At 39.1% G+C, this 14,910-nt stretch overlaps 1 protein-coding gene across 14 annotated transcripts in view; it reads right to left on the bottom strand.

Moving 5' to 3' along the window:
• Positions 1-14,910, bottom strand: part of FMR1NB (FMR1 neighbor) — a 105,278-nt gene that overhangs the window by 45,048 nt on the left and 45,320 nt on the right. Inside the window, exons 8-9 of one of the 14 annotated variants that reach the window (XR_003255823.1) lie at positions 6,732-6,852; positions 5,273-5,321 (exon numbers count right to left, since the gene is read on the bottom strand). The exons of 10 other annotated variants lie outside the window; for them this stretch is intronic. The gene's annotated coding sequence lies outside the window, so the exon portion shown is untranslated. Of the gene's footprint in view, positions 1-5,272; positions 5,322-6,731; positions 6,853-12,557; positions 13,016-13,581; positions 14,351-14,910 lie in introns of those variants that run through there. 3 more of the 14 variants (XM_026080122.1, XM_026080131.1, XM_026080086.1) reach the window with 3 other exon arrangements.

Raw genomic sequence — 14,910 nt, 5'->3', positions numbered from 1 at the left:
TATAGTGTGAAACCTATTGTTTAGAACTGGCACTAGCTGTTCTTCCTCCCTCTGTAGCAGTAGGGAGTTTTTTTCCAGGTATGTGGGAGGCAAGCTGCTTGGAGCCATTATACTGCTTGTTCTCTGCACGATCTTCTTCATTAAATAATCTTTTAATGCTACATTAATAGTAATTGCAAGATTACAGTTCAAAATATTTGATAACATCACACTATGCAGTTGAAAAGCTACCAATCTCTTCTCTAAAGCTGGCTGTGGGGGGGCGAGCCTACTGTGAAACACCACCAATCCCTTGAACTGAGAGCACTGCAATTCCCTTTGTTATTATTTCCATTCCAGGTCTGGATGTCTCACAGGYGATAAATGGTACAATCTAGGAATGGAGGTCAGAAAAGAAGAAAATAACTGGTTAATTTGTTTCTTACTTTGAACTTTTTAAGGACAGCAATGTCCACGTGTAAATCTTTACATTGATTCACAAAGTGGAGTTATACTGATCATCTATTAGGAGATGATACTTACACATCAGTACTTGCATTCGTAATGCTTGCCTTCTCTTGAATATTTGTAGGTATTGCAGAAAAGTAAAATTATCTAAGTTTTACTTATGTTGAGCCATTTGCTTTTTCTGCCATATTCTTCATGTGTGCGTGCATGTGTGTGTGCGTGTGTGCATCTACATAAAATAAAAATTAGGGAGTCTGCAATACTCCATTCTGGAAAGCATTAACAAAAATGTACCTATAAGAAGTCTACTCTTCCGTCCAAGTCAAATATCCTTTCTACTCTGCTAATATTGACCCTTTTTGACTGGCAACTCCTCCAAAAGAAAGAATAAGTTGTAAGTCATTGCTCTCTTGCACAAGAGGCCAAATATTTAGGTACAGTCAAACTCCAAGACCTTTATGACTACATCAATCCAGACAAGCTGGTCAAGAGTCACCAGAAACCCAGGCTGGGGTTACAATATATCTTCCCTATAATAGGGTAGGAACATTCAGAAACTCCACAAAATCACTGTCTAAATTGGCTTAATTCAGCATAACTAGTCAGCATAACTAATGCTTAATTCAGCAAAACTAACATAACCTTTCAACAGCAGCTTTATTCTGGAGTAAGGTAACCAAGTTCCTAAACTCAGCAGGCAAAAGTGAATACAAGAACTCTCCAGAGACTGTGGAACATGGTCCCTTCTGGACATCATCATTGCCTCCCACTTCTGTGAGGTATCAGTTTCAAATTCTGAAAGAAAAGCCTTTCTAGAACACAGACTATTTGTGATCGCATTCTCTCAGGTCAAAGCTGCTGTTTCATTGCTAACATAACCTACCACTTACTTTTAGCAGGCTTTTATAAAGACTGTTAAACTTTGTTTTTGTTTTCTGCTTCCCTGTCTTGAAATGAAAACATGTGAAAACAGATAGGTCTGCTATCAGAAAGGTGGAATTTGGCAGCGTAGGCAGACTCTCCTTGTAGATATTAACATTCATGGTTAGCATAAAGAAAAATGTCATCTGCAATCCATGTGAACATACAGATATCAGATGACACTAGAGCTTAGCATGACCTTTTCAGCCAGACAATTTTTTGATGTCAGAAAATCAGAATCCACAGAAGCCAAAAACAGGGGTATGGATCCAGAATGGAATTTCTAATAAGAAGTGGATCAGTAGAAGCATATTCATGCACCCTAGATGAAGTCCTACTAATATCAGGAAGCCGCCAATATAGAACAGATTTCTTAATTACAGGACAGAGGCCGTGAAGGAGCACAACAGCATGGCAATTAAGACATCTCAGTAATGCCTAACCCCAGTCAACCTGAGTAACATAAAAGTTACTTCATTACTCAGACTGTGAAGGGAGAGCCCTATCACACGCCCCTTCCTGCTGTTGACCATAAAACTTTTCATGACATAGCCACATTGGCCTTATGCATTACTAGGCATGGGCAGGCCTTTAACATCTTGTGGCAGGTAGAGACATTTCAATGATTGACTTGCTGAGTTGAAGGCACAGACGAATAAGAAATCTTAACAGCACCATTAATAACAAAATTGCTATGAAATGTCATAATTTAAATAAAAACTAAATGACATAAATCAAAAATGAACAGCAAGATTCATCACTTAAAGAAAAAAAAAATCAAATCAGAAATAGCCAACCACCCATATCTCAGGAAACTTGTAATAATAGTGTTTTCTGCAGGACATATTAGTTAGAAATTCAGAAAAAATGTAAAATATATTATAATTTATATGGTATATACATACCGCTGAGTATGAGGAATTCTTTCTGCATGAAAAGCCAGCAAGTGGCACCTCATTAAACAGGACCTAGACTTAATCTAACTTGGAACAGATAAAAAAAGAAAGGATTCATATGAAGCTATCCTGCCTGGGGGCTTAATCTCAAAGCTTTTGAGTATAATGAATGAATTAAGCAGGGCAAGCGATTAACAACAAAGAAGYGATCACATAATAAAAACAGAAATAGTACTGAATTTAGAGCAATGTTTCCATTGTTTATGGACAAGACCCTGCTGTGCTATTTTTATTGTTTTAACTCTTAAAGAATAAATAGCTGAACCATATGACGGAGCATGTTCTATGGGTTCAGATGGAAAAATGCTGGAAAAGGCAGCAAGCAGAATACCTAGTGGTGCATAAATAATGGACTGCACAGATATCAATATTTGTATCATTATGAAATTAAAATTCAGTCTGTAGGAATCGCCAATATTTTAAAACATTTCTCTTAATGTTGTAAGCATGGAGTAAACACCATAAAAATCATGATGCTTTATATTGGTGCACATTATAGCTGGTCTGCCCATCATCCAGAGCAGCATGTGCCACAGTTAGCACAATGCAATGCCACTTGGCAGCTTGGCGCCTGGACCTCCAGCTGCCGTGACCCCACATGCTGCCGGCAGGGCTGCCTCCCAAAGCAGGGTGGAAGGCAGCCTTTCACTTCCTAGCCAGCTTCCTGGTTGAGCTAGGAGCAAGCACACACTGACAGACCACAGTGCTTTGTCTGGGCTTGTGTTTTTACTGCTGGCGTAACTCAGATTAAGCTGACTGCCAATTAATGCAAGCCAATTCACATCAGGGTAAGTGTTAGGTGTAGACAGGTACAGAGCAGTACCCACTTCCCCTCAGCTATGCCTTGAGGAAGTCGCAAAACGCTGGCGTCCAGACTGTCAATCCTAATTGCATTATCTGCTCTGCTCTAGACAGTTTCTTGCACTGTGTTCTCCACCCGCACTCTAGGATTAGTCAATCCTGCTTAACTCATTTAACTCATGCTAAATCACAAACTCTAGCAAGATCCTGAAGGAAACCCACCAAACAGTGATCAAACTAACACAGGGACAACAATGAGAAGACTCAGAAAGTGTCTTCCTGGCATAACAGATGCCCAGGTTAGCCTACAGGCCATGAAGGACCTATATCCTATAAATTACCTCAAGCACAGATAATTGCTCCTGTATTCTCAGAATTTGGCTCGAGTCTGAGCTAGCTAGCCAGTCCTAGGTCAGCACTTTGCCACCAGTCTTTTCCTACACAGCTCAGTTTCTTGAAGCAGGAGAGCTTCTTCCTGGGTTATCATTTCTTCTCAGAGTATGCATTGGGCCATATAATCTCTTTAAGTCTCACACACAACAACAGACAACATAAAACAAGTACCCTTTTGACCAGCAGACTGAGACTTGTGATATCTAGGATGCCTAAGGGGAATTATTCTGTATCAGAGAATTTGAGGACACAAAATATAACAGCCAGGTAGAGTATTTTCTTTTACTAAATGAACATATCAGGGCAAATAATGCTTCAGAGTCTAACAGGTATCAAATGAATTGCACATAAACCTTCTCTAATGGCATTAAATGACAATAGAGAATATTGTTTTCAGTGTCTTTTCTTTTGTTGCCTTCACGAAAAGCTGGTAAATACTGAATTGTGTCTAACAGAGGGATATAAACTGAAGCAGTTTGAATTTGAGATTTCAAAACTGAGATCACTAAGGAAAAACCCTGATATTCTCAAGTTCCTTGATTGGCTCATAAATTTTGCTTTCAATTCACTAAAGCTTTCAGAAAAAAAGAAAGAGAGGATAAAGGCTGTAATTGATGGTACAATGCCCACAAGCCTCAACAGATGTGATCCCTCGTAATGAAGCATGTGGGCCTAATTTGGCATTACTTACTACCAGGAGGATCTTCTGCAGGATATCTTTCTAAATCTATGTTTGGTTGGCACCTGTGCCTTGTTGAAACTGGCATAGCACCTTCTGAGTGGGCATAATGCCATTCTAGCAGATGGGCATGAGAGCAGATAGGATGCCAGAGATCTAGTATTGCATGTGCAGCATACTTAAAGTAGCAGGGGTTGGGGTCTCATCACAGAATGGCTAAGGTTAGAAGGACCCTCTGGAGATGGTCTAGTCTAACCTTCTGCTCCAGCAGGGTCAGCAAGACCAGGTTGCTCATGATCATGTCCAGTCGGGCTTTAAATATCTCCAAGGATGGAGACTCCACAACCTCTCTGAGCAACCTGCTCCAGTGTTTGACTACCCTCACAGTGAAAAAGTTTTCTTATGTTTAAATGGAGTTACCTGTAGTTCAGTTTGTGCCCATTGCCTCTTGTCCCGTCTCTGGGTGTCACTGAGAAGCATCTGGCTCTGTCTTCTTCATCCCCCCTCCATTGCATATTTATATACAGCAGTAAAATCCCCCTGAACCTTCTCTTCTTCAGGCTGAACAGTTCCAGCTCATTCAGCTTCTCCTCATATGTCAGATGCTTCATATCCTTAATCATCTTCATGACTCTTCACTGGACTCGCTCCAGCATGTCCATGTCTCTTGTACTAGGGAGCCCAGAACTGGACACAGCACTCCAAATGAGTCTCACCAGTGCTGAATGGAAGAGAAGCATCACCTCCCTTGACCTGCTGGTGATGCTCTACCTCATGCAGCACAGGATGCTGTTGGCCTTCTTTGCAGCAAGGGCACACGGATGGCTCATTCAGGCATAATAAACGCCAAGGGCACAACTACACAATTCTTAGACCCAAAATAGCTTTGAAAATCTAAAGATATCCTCTGTTGTTTACTGTGCTGGGAGATCATGATCCTAACAAGTCAGGAGGGGAGATCAGGGCAAGGAGACCGAGCCAGAGTGCTCTCTGGCACTCTGCACAGTCCACCAGCACAGTCCCCAGAAGGATGTACCAGCAGACCTCAGTAGAGGAGATGCCAGAACTCAGCCTGCTTCCCAGCTGAATACATTTCATATGAAAGCCATGAACTACACCTGGAACTAGAAAGAATTATAATTTGAACACTTCAAAACAGTAGAACTGCAACCTATGGGTCAGATATCACTTCATGTAAATAACATCACGCTGCTAAACTCAGCTGATACCAACTTATATCAGCTGACAGCAAGGCCCTGTACTTTGAAATAGCCTTACATCCTTCAGACCATTAACTGATTAGCTGTCAGATCCAATGGCACCTTCCTGTAGTGCCAATAAAAGCAATCTAGTCCATTGGGGAAAGAAAAAAAAACAAAACAGATACAAGCAAAATTCTGCTTTGGTGGGAAAAGTTAGCAATTGAATTAATACTCTACACAAGAGTTTTTCTTTTCTTTTCTTTTTTTTTTTTAATAGAAGGAGACCTCCTCATTTTATTTTAAGCCTCTGAATACATAGCCTGAAAAGCCTGCCTATAGATTTGATTGGTACAAATGCATACAATTTCACTGAGTCATATGGAGTGATGCAAGATGTAGGCCTTGTCCTCACCCTCACATATTACTTCTCAACTGCATGAATACCTGCAAACAGAGAGCTAGATATTGCTCTTTTTGCTTATGCAAGTGGCTATTTTGGTAGCAATTCAAGCATCTGTAAGAACAAAGGGAAGACCACTGGAGCCCATAACTATTATCTTTGTTGTTGTTGTTGTTGTTTTAAACCAGTCCTTGTGCAAAGGATGCTCCTATGACTGAAAGTCATCAGCTGAAAAAGGACATAATGCATCCTGGATGACAATATGATTTATGAATGGTGTTCTAATAAAACATTGCACCAAACTCACAAATTGCAGAAACTGCATAGATTCAAGTGACCCTGTATTCTGAAGTGTATGCATAGTGATTTGCATGATATTCATTGTGTTAAGGTTGAAAACACCATTAACATCTTTGCTCTAAACCTAACAGACCAATTTATTCTAACTGGCACTAATAAAATGTATCGTTAGTAAACAGGGGTCAGTGGAAACCACAGCACAGAGAACATGCAGAAAAATAACAAAGAGTTCAAGAAAAAGGATTAAATCTACTTCAAGCTGACACTGTACAAGTGGCTCATCAGAACATTATTCTAACAAATGTAACCCATGCTATAACCAAAGTGTAGTCATCTATTATGCTCAGTATTAAAGCAAAATAGTACTTAAGGAAAGTGATGCAGAACAAAATTTTATTAGCTTCTTGGATCATCTTTAATGATCCAAATGTAAAGTATGGTATTTATGTACTTATCTTCTTATCTTCTAAAAATATTCTTATACTGATTAAACTTGCAAATTTTAAATCTGTATTTTGATTTGCTAGAATTTCTGTATTGAAGATTCCAATTATTTCCTATTTACCAGCATGGTAATTTAATTTTGCTGGTTTTGCCTTTATATCTTTTAGCCATTTGTTTTCAGAACTGACCTGCAATGTTGACAGTTCCAGGAAGGCAGAGGTTGCAGTGCATTTTGTTATGGTATAAGCCTGGTCTTTGCCATTGGATCCAAATCTTGCATAACTTTCAGTGGTTTTTAAGCATCTCATTCTGCCATACAGAAAAATATTACCTGTCTCCCAGTTAAACAAAATGAACAACAGAAAAAAATCCACAACATAGGGAGCTAAAGTCACAGACAAAATAAGAGACGTTGAATATTCCACAAGAAGTCTTTGGACAACTTGAAAGTTGAACCCAGGTTTGTTGTGTCTCAGCACACAGGATCACTTCTTCCTCTAGATCACCATGAACACCCGTACTCATCTTCTCATTTAACTTCATCTTTCACACCACAGAGACACAAGTTGTCTAACCTGCTGTGATTTCTAACCATATATAAACATTTAAAACTATTCCATACAAAGAACCCCAAATCATCTCCAAGGATAACATTCCAAGATACTATCAGCATTACTTTTATCAAATGAAAGTTTTGTGTGGAGCATCTTGGAGGAAGCAAAGTTCTCCTAGATGGCATATTGAATAAGTGAACATTCAAACAAATAAAGGACATGGAATGAGCCAGATTTCCCTGCACAGATAAAGCCATAAAAAACTAGATGCTATTTTTCCCTCTAGCTCAGATGTGTTTATTCCATTCTTGCACATTAGTGGGCTTCCTGTGTACTAATATTTACTACTGAACACAATCCTTCAGAGGGTTTGGTTTAAATACCCAATGTGAGATAGTCTTTCACACTCGTAAGGAAAAAGCACAGTGAAAACAGAATATGCAAGAGAGGCAGTGCACCAGTAATCTACAAAAAGCACTATAAAACCAGAAAGACAGAGTTTTGGAAACTCCATTTCTCCATTATGATAATCTATTTAAATTCAATGATAAATGTGTAAGTTATGGTAATTTCAATTTTTAACCTTGTATTTGAAGCACCCTCTCAAATGCTATGCAGTGGGGAGAAAGTCAGTGAATTAAATCTGCTGTGAGAAAAATGTCTGCTGTTACAATACTTGGCAAAAATAGGGTACTAGATGAAAGCATGTTAGACTTTGGTTCAGCATGGATAAGGCAGAGGTAATGGCGGTTGGCAGATGAAAGTGATTTGAAGAATTGGCAAGGTCTAAGAGTACTCCCTTGGCTGAGAGCATCTGCTAACCTATGGTTAAAGCACTTCATAATCTCAAGGTTTCAGTCTTCCCTACTTCTGGATTTCAGGTAGTGAAAAGAAGTGATCGAGCACTGTCATACATTTCTCCAGTCAACAGGTTATATCTTTGCCCCTCAGATTACACCTCTGTCCAGTTTACTTATTGCTATTTTTGCCTCAAACTAGATTTCTAACTCTTGGCTATGGTTCAGTCCTACCTACAGGTTTTGGCAAGATCAGGCCAGCGCAGCTTCCTAGGAGGAGGTGGCCTGCTGAACACAAAGCTACACCTGTGTTCCCTCCTCCCCACCCCTGCACCCAGCAAAGCAACATTTGCACCACTGCTCACAAACAACAAAACAAAAAGCAGCAAGAACACAATAAAAATAAACACCTGCTTAGCTTTGGATCCCTTTGTTGCAAAAGCTGTTTGCAGTTTATACCCAACCACACAGCAGGCTGTAGTGGGACATTCTGGCACCTGGGGGCAACCTGCTTCCCTTTTCTACACTCTCCCAAGTGCTTGGTTTTCCCTCCTCAGCCTCCCTCTCACTGTCCCACAGACATGCTGCTGCTCTTTCTGAGAAGGGCTTGAACATATATGCTTTGATTTGTTTGGGTCTCCCCCTCTGTGGAGTAAATGCTCCCCTTCCCCCCACTCCCACTGGGCCCCTCGCACTCTCAACACATAATGCAGACTCTGCAGAAGGTACTACATCATAGGAGATATTTAATAAAAATACATGTTTTAGGAGAAGTATGCATGCCTTAAATAATTTTGACCTACATAGAAGCTCCTTTTATTAAGTTGCCACATCTATTATCAAGGAGAAAAGAGTCAAGGAGGCTATAGTATTCTATGGGTTTCTTTTACGAGCTTTGCTCTTAAAGGGGAACTTTTGAAACATTGTTCTCTCTCATCAAAGAAGATGAGAAAGAATAGGATTAAGGTGAAGAGAAGGATTTCTTTGAATAGGGAAGATATAATTAAATATTTTCCATGACACATGTTGGAAAATGTAATACTGGATAATGCAAGTAACCTCAAAATTTTCATTGTATTTTAATAGAGAGCTCTCTTTTAAGATTTTTATATTATATACAGTATGTAGTTATATGTATAGACACTTCTCTCACATAAAAAGGATTGAGAAGGAATCAAATAAGAATAAACTCTTCCCCCCTAGCCACTAAGGAAGCATGATAAAGAGGGACAATATCAGATTAGCTACAAATTTTCCATCTCATTGTTTCCTGAAAAATAAAATTTTATAATGAACATACTCCATACAAGCTGTGCAGAGCAAGTATCTCTTCCAAAAATGCACAGAGCAGTAGTAAAAATCAAGCATGGACTCAACGACATCTGTTGTGGCATTGTTATCAAATGCCATCTTTTTTACACAAATCTATAACAGTCACTACTTTTTTGTGTGGAAATATTAGTTTGTCTGCAGCATCTAAAAGTTGGCACACAAGGACCGACAGATGCTTTGGTTTTACCTCATCTTCAACTTACTTGGCTTCTCATTACACTAGCTACAGCTCGGCAAATTATTCCTCTGCTTTGGAAAGCCGACAAAATGCCATCTGTCTCTGCACGGTTATCAAAACTAATACTGTAATGCGAAAAAACTATGATCTGAAATTGTACCTGGCAACTACATGGTGAGGTCGAGTATCTTGTTAGATTACTCACAYACACAAATTTCAGTTAATGGACACCTACCTATTCCATTGTGTGCTCAGCCTAACGAACAGCCAGTCTCTGACCTTTCTTGTGTGTTACTGTTTCTCATGCCATTGACGTTGACTGACACTAATTATGGCTCAGAATGCAAAATGAAGTAGTTTCTCACCAACTGAGATTCCAAGGTCACTATGATTAGAGTATGAGTAGCTTTTGGGTTTTCTTATAAAAATGGGCAGCTGAGTGCATGGAAAAAGAAGGTGAAAAGGTCAAGGAAAAAGAAAGAGCAAGATTACATCAGTGTGGTTTAGCATATAACCTGGCTGGTCCAACAGCTACAAAATTTATCACTAAGGCTTTATGAAAGAGAAAACACGAACAAGGTGTCATTAGATAAAACATAACAAACAAAGCTGCACTTAGCTGCAGTGCAAAAATACTTACATGCTCAACTCTAGAGCTAGCTTTAGCCAAATACAAGCTCAGAGATAAACAGAAGCAAAGATACTATTGATCAGGAACAGAGAAGTGATCAAAATCCAGGCTAGTAGACACCGCCATCTCTTTCAGGAAAGCCCTGAGCTGCATACTGTTGAAAGTGGGAGAGCACAGTATAGTTGTTCCCATCCTTCTCCTAAGCATCTCCTACTGCTCATGGTCAGAGACAGGATAAAAGGCAAGTTGGCCTTTGGTCTGAAGCAAAACAGCTGTTTCTATGTTACTTTGCAAAGAGAGAAGACAAGAGTAGCACAAAAAAGCCCACTGCTCTGGGTCTTTACTCAGCAAAGTGATTATCAGTTCCTGTTGTACTCCAGGAATAATAGACTATTTCAGGACACTCTGTGGATAAGAAGCCAACACTTGGCTAACCGTTATTCAAAGAACTGAGCAATTAAGCCTGTATTGCACAGGACATACAACATTATTTTTTATTTCATGTTAAAAACGCTGTGGAAAGAGCCTCACTTTCCCTTTACCATCTGAGATGCATTGAGATGAGGACTAATTCTTTCCAAAATTGCATAAGCTTAATAGCATTTAACATGAGAAAGGCTGACGCCAAATCTCCTCTTCCTTATGGATTTTCAGGTTCCTGTCTTGCACTGGTGTATGATAACAATGAAGTCCCCAATTAAGACAAACGTGAGTTTATTTAAAGTCATTCAAGGTAGGAGAACATTAATGTAAGAAAATACGCTTTAGATAAATGGATTTTTTGTGGAAAGACATTTTTAAGTTCTAAATCAACAAGACTGTTTTTTCATTTCTTGAGGAAAAGTTCATGTAACATACACACAGCCTTTCATGCAATTCTAGAAATGGTTACTGGAGATCCCTTATAGACATCTTTTGTCTGTGCTCTAGGGAGTAGTCCTATGGTATAAACCTTAACAATGATGTTACTTTAAGTTGTGCTCTGCTACCCCTTTGAACTAGCACCACAAGGTAGGACTAAGAAATGATTGTATCTTGCCCTTTCTGCAGAAGAAGCAGTGTGCATTGCCTATCAGTTACATTCACACCTCTTCTAAATGAGTAGAAAAGAACAGAAAGACAGAGAAAGTTCAGAGCTTCCTCTCTTCCTTCAAGGCTCCCTTTTTTCCTTCCTCAAAACATTTGCCCTTGTGTTCTTGGCTATGCTGTATAATCATGAGCTCCTTGGGAAAAGATCTCTTCTTCCTATCTACAAAGAAATCATTAAAAACAGTAATGTCTCGGCTTCACTATGCAGTTGGTTTCTCCTTGTACGTTCTTGCTCCCAGCAGTGTTAAGTCCATGTGTAGCCCTTATTCACAGGAAATCCTTTTAGTCTTACAATGAGGTCTTTGTAGAGAGTCTTTGGTTTTATTCTTCTGTATTTGCAAGGACTCTTGAATACTGGGCTGTCTGGGACACGGTATCTAGGGGAATAACTAATATAGGCTAAACGTAAACTAATTTGGGGGAACAAAAGCAGCCTTCAAGCTATATGCAAAGTTACTACAGGCTGGTTTTCAATGAGGGCAAGTGGAAGTGACAATTCTTTTGCACTTAATGAGCCAGAATAGCAGAGATTAAAAGAAACCCTCTAAATTATTTGGCTGTTGAATAAAAATCCAATTTAAATCTTGTGAAAAGTAAGAGCTTTGGTTCAGCCGTAGAATCAGGGTGCAGAAGCAAGGAAAATAAGCAGCCTCTTAGATCCAGTCCCTAAACTAGTAACAATTTATTAAATAAAAGCCAAGCACAGATAATGAGAAAAAGAATATGCTAAGAAAAAAGAACAAAAAATCCTTGGGAGACCAAGAGGTTTGCTCAATGTTATTAATTATTCCATGAAAAACAGTACCCATTCCCGAGAAATTGATACATCTACCTCTTGCACTCCTTAGGGCCAGGACCTGTAAGGAGGTACCAGTTCACAGTGAAACTAGCATGGCAGCATATTTTACATAGAACAAAAGCAAAGGACAGTTATGCTTACTGGTGTCCCTCAGAAGCATCAGTCATTAATTTTCCAGGATGTCAGAGATACTCCATGCGGACTTGGAAAATGAAAATGCATGGCAAGGGACTGAAACCAGCAGAACAGCAATAGAACAGCTAGGAAGAGATTTACAATATGGAGAACTTCACTCAAGTGTTCTCAGCAGTTTTCTCCTTGGAAAGTCCTGCCCTTGCACTGGCCAGCAGAATTTTGTCCCTTCTTGCTGTTTTGTTCACAAGCAAAAACTGTAACTTGGCCAAGCTTCATTGAAAAGAATAAATACCAACAGAACTTCACCAGTTACTGTAGCGGTCATGCATCTTTGTGTCTACCCTTTCCTCTTTACTTTGGCTGTCTGTCTTTGTAGTCTGCAAGCTCTTCAGGACAAGGATTGTCTACTACTCTGATAATCATGTATGTCACCTCAGTAAAAAAGAATACCAATCCATGTGTACAAATAAATACTGAATTTTGACCTCTTTGAAAAGTACGACTCCCTAAATGACAAGCTAGTTCTAAAAAATAAAAATACACAAGTTCTTCTCTAACACAAAAATAATCCAAAGTCTTCCCAAATAGTACTGTAACTGTTGGCTTAGCAGAACTAATGAAGACTGACTTCCTGTGGATTTGTCATCCTTACAAAGACGTAGACTTTAACTAGAACTGTCTCATCCAGGGATAGGGCATTCATAATATCTCCCTCCTTCCTAGAAATTATGGCATATAAATAAAGGGAAACTCAGATTCCAGACCCTTTTTCAGTGAGGTAATCAACATGGCCTTCCTCAGCATGGATTTTCATGAAACTTGCAACTGCATCTCATAGAGGCCTGTTTTTCTATTATGTTTCATTAAAATAGTCAATACACCCACCTAATAGGAGAAGTAAAGAACTGGGGTTTCCCATGACATGGTCACATCACCTCATTTCTGAAACAAATGAGACTTTAAAAAAAACAAAACAAAACAAAAAAAACAACCCAAGATGGTGGAGTTAGCTCAGGCTACAATTGATAAGGTTTTTCCAAGACAGTTAAACTAATCTAAAGTCCAGATGAGTCCACAATGGGCTCACCCTCTTGTCTGTTATTAAATATGAATCTTTGGAACACATCAGTATGTTCTCAGAAAATAGGTCTTTATGGTGATTGTAAAATTCTCATTAGGCTACTGGGATTATCTCTTCCCTTTATCTTATTTGTTTGGCACTCTATAAGTACAGAAGAAAAGACCCAATGAATCAAAAAGTGATTCAGATTTTGCCTTCAGTCTTTATCATCAGGCATTTATCTACTTTTTGTCTCTGGAGTTTTCTATCCCACAGTAAATTTATTATAGTGCTTCTGAGTGATTTTTTTTTTCCTTTCCTCTCCCTCCCCCAATACTCGATTGATTTTCTCATTTTTACAAATAAGCATAGCGATAAATAAAAATTACAAAGCTCAGGACAGAATCATAGCTGTATAAACACACTCATCAAGAATCAAAAATTATTGGCTAGACTGGAGAAGTTACAGTTCCCTCATGTACATTCTTTATTATGAAGTGAAAACACAATTAGTAAAGCAGAAGAATCTCAGGGTCAGGCGTCTATTTCCCATTTTGCTACTGATGCACTATGGTCACAGGTGATATATTTTAAAATAATTAGGTGACAGTACCTAAGATAGGGGCAAAATAGAGATGTTCTAACCTCTCTAGCACCACTGATTGACAAGAAGGCCATTGCACCACCCTTCTGTCACCATCACAGCTTCATGCAAGATCAATATAATAAAGCCAATCACTCAAGTTGGCAGAGAAATGTATAAATTGAATGTTGGCAAGTTGATTTTTAACTTCTTGGATTGAAAGGCCCAGTTATACAACATATACAGGAATAGYGGGTCAATATTCCTCTGAATACTCAGCATACTTTAGGATGCTGAGTTCTTGTTTCGAAACATCATGGAATTATTTTGTGACATCAAGCATTTACAAGATACCACCACCACGATCAGATGTGAAGACAGAACTATTTCATAGGGCAGTGGGAAGACTGAACTCTGTACTTTCTACTGCTAGATTTCTGCTTCCTACTTACAGATTTATATTAGCACAGATAGTATCCTGATGTTTGAAAAAAAAGCAGGTATCCATATATAATAAAGGTTTTCTAAAAGCAACTGAATGGATCATTTTCATAGTCAGTTATAATGCTTTGTCTTCTGAATATTATCATATGCTTAGAGATTTTTAAAGAGTTGTCCATTTTAAAAGAGTTTTGTCATTGCACCAAGTCTGAAAAACAGGTTATGAGAAATATTTTAGGTAAAATACTTACTAATGCACTATCTTTCCTTCTCCCTCCCCACAGAAAGAATCTCTCTAAATAGGTTAAGAAAACAGGATAACAAGGTGATAATATCTTAATATCTCTTATATCTTAGATATACACTTTCTACACCACGAAATAATTTAAAATTACCTTTTAATATCATAAGACTGTACTTGACATTCACTAAGCAATGATCATGTCTTTCAGAATACTAGAATAAAGAATCAGGTCCTTCATCTACTAGGAGATGGGTCCAGAAACAAGAGCGTTTCATTTTTGTGCAAACAGAACCTGAATTTCCTAAGGATTTTTCCACAACCCCTGCTAAATCAGGAGCACACAGTGTCGCACGTGATAAGAGGCAAGGAAGATCTTTCCCGCATGGCAGCGGCACCACTGGGGTACAAGAGACATCTGCCCGCGTCAGGAAGACACGGCCCCTCGCGGGCGCGAAACGCGGCTCCCCGTGTGCGCCCCCCGCGCTGCGAGCGCAGGCAGGAGCGGTGCCTGCGCCCCCGCGGAG

The sequence above is a fragment of the Apteryx rowi genome, unplaced genomic scaffold, assembly GCF_003343035.1.
Source record: "Apteryx rowi isolate R43461 unplaced genomic scaffold, aptRow1 scaffold_115, whole genome shotgun sequence".
NCBI classification, from domain to species: Eukaryota; Metazoa; Chordata; class Aves; order Apterygiformes; family Apterygidae; genus Apteryx; species Apteryx rowi.
This window is presented reverse-complemented; position numbering and strand designations above follow the sequence as displayed.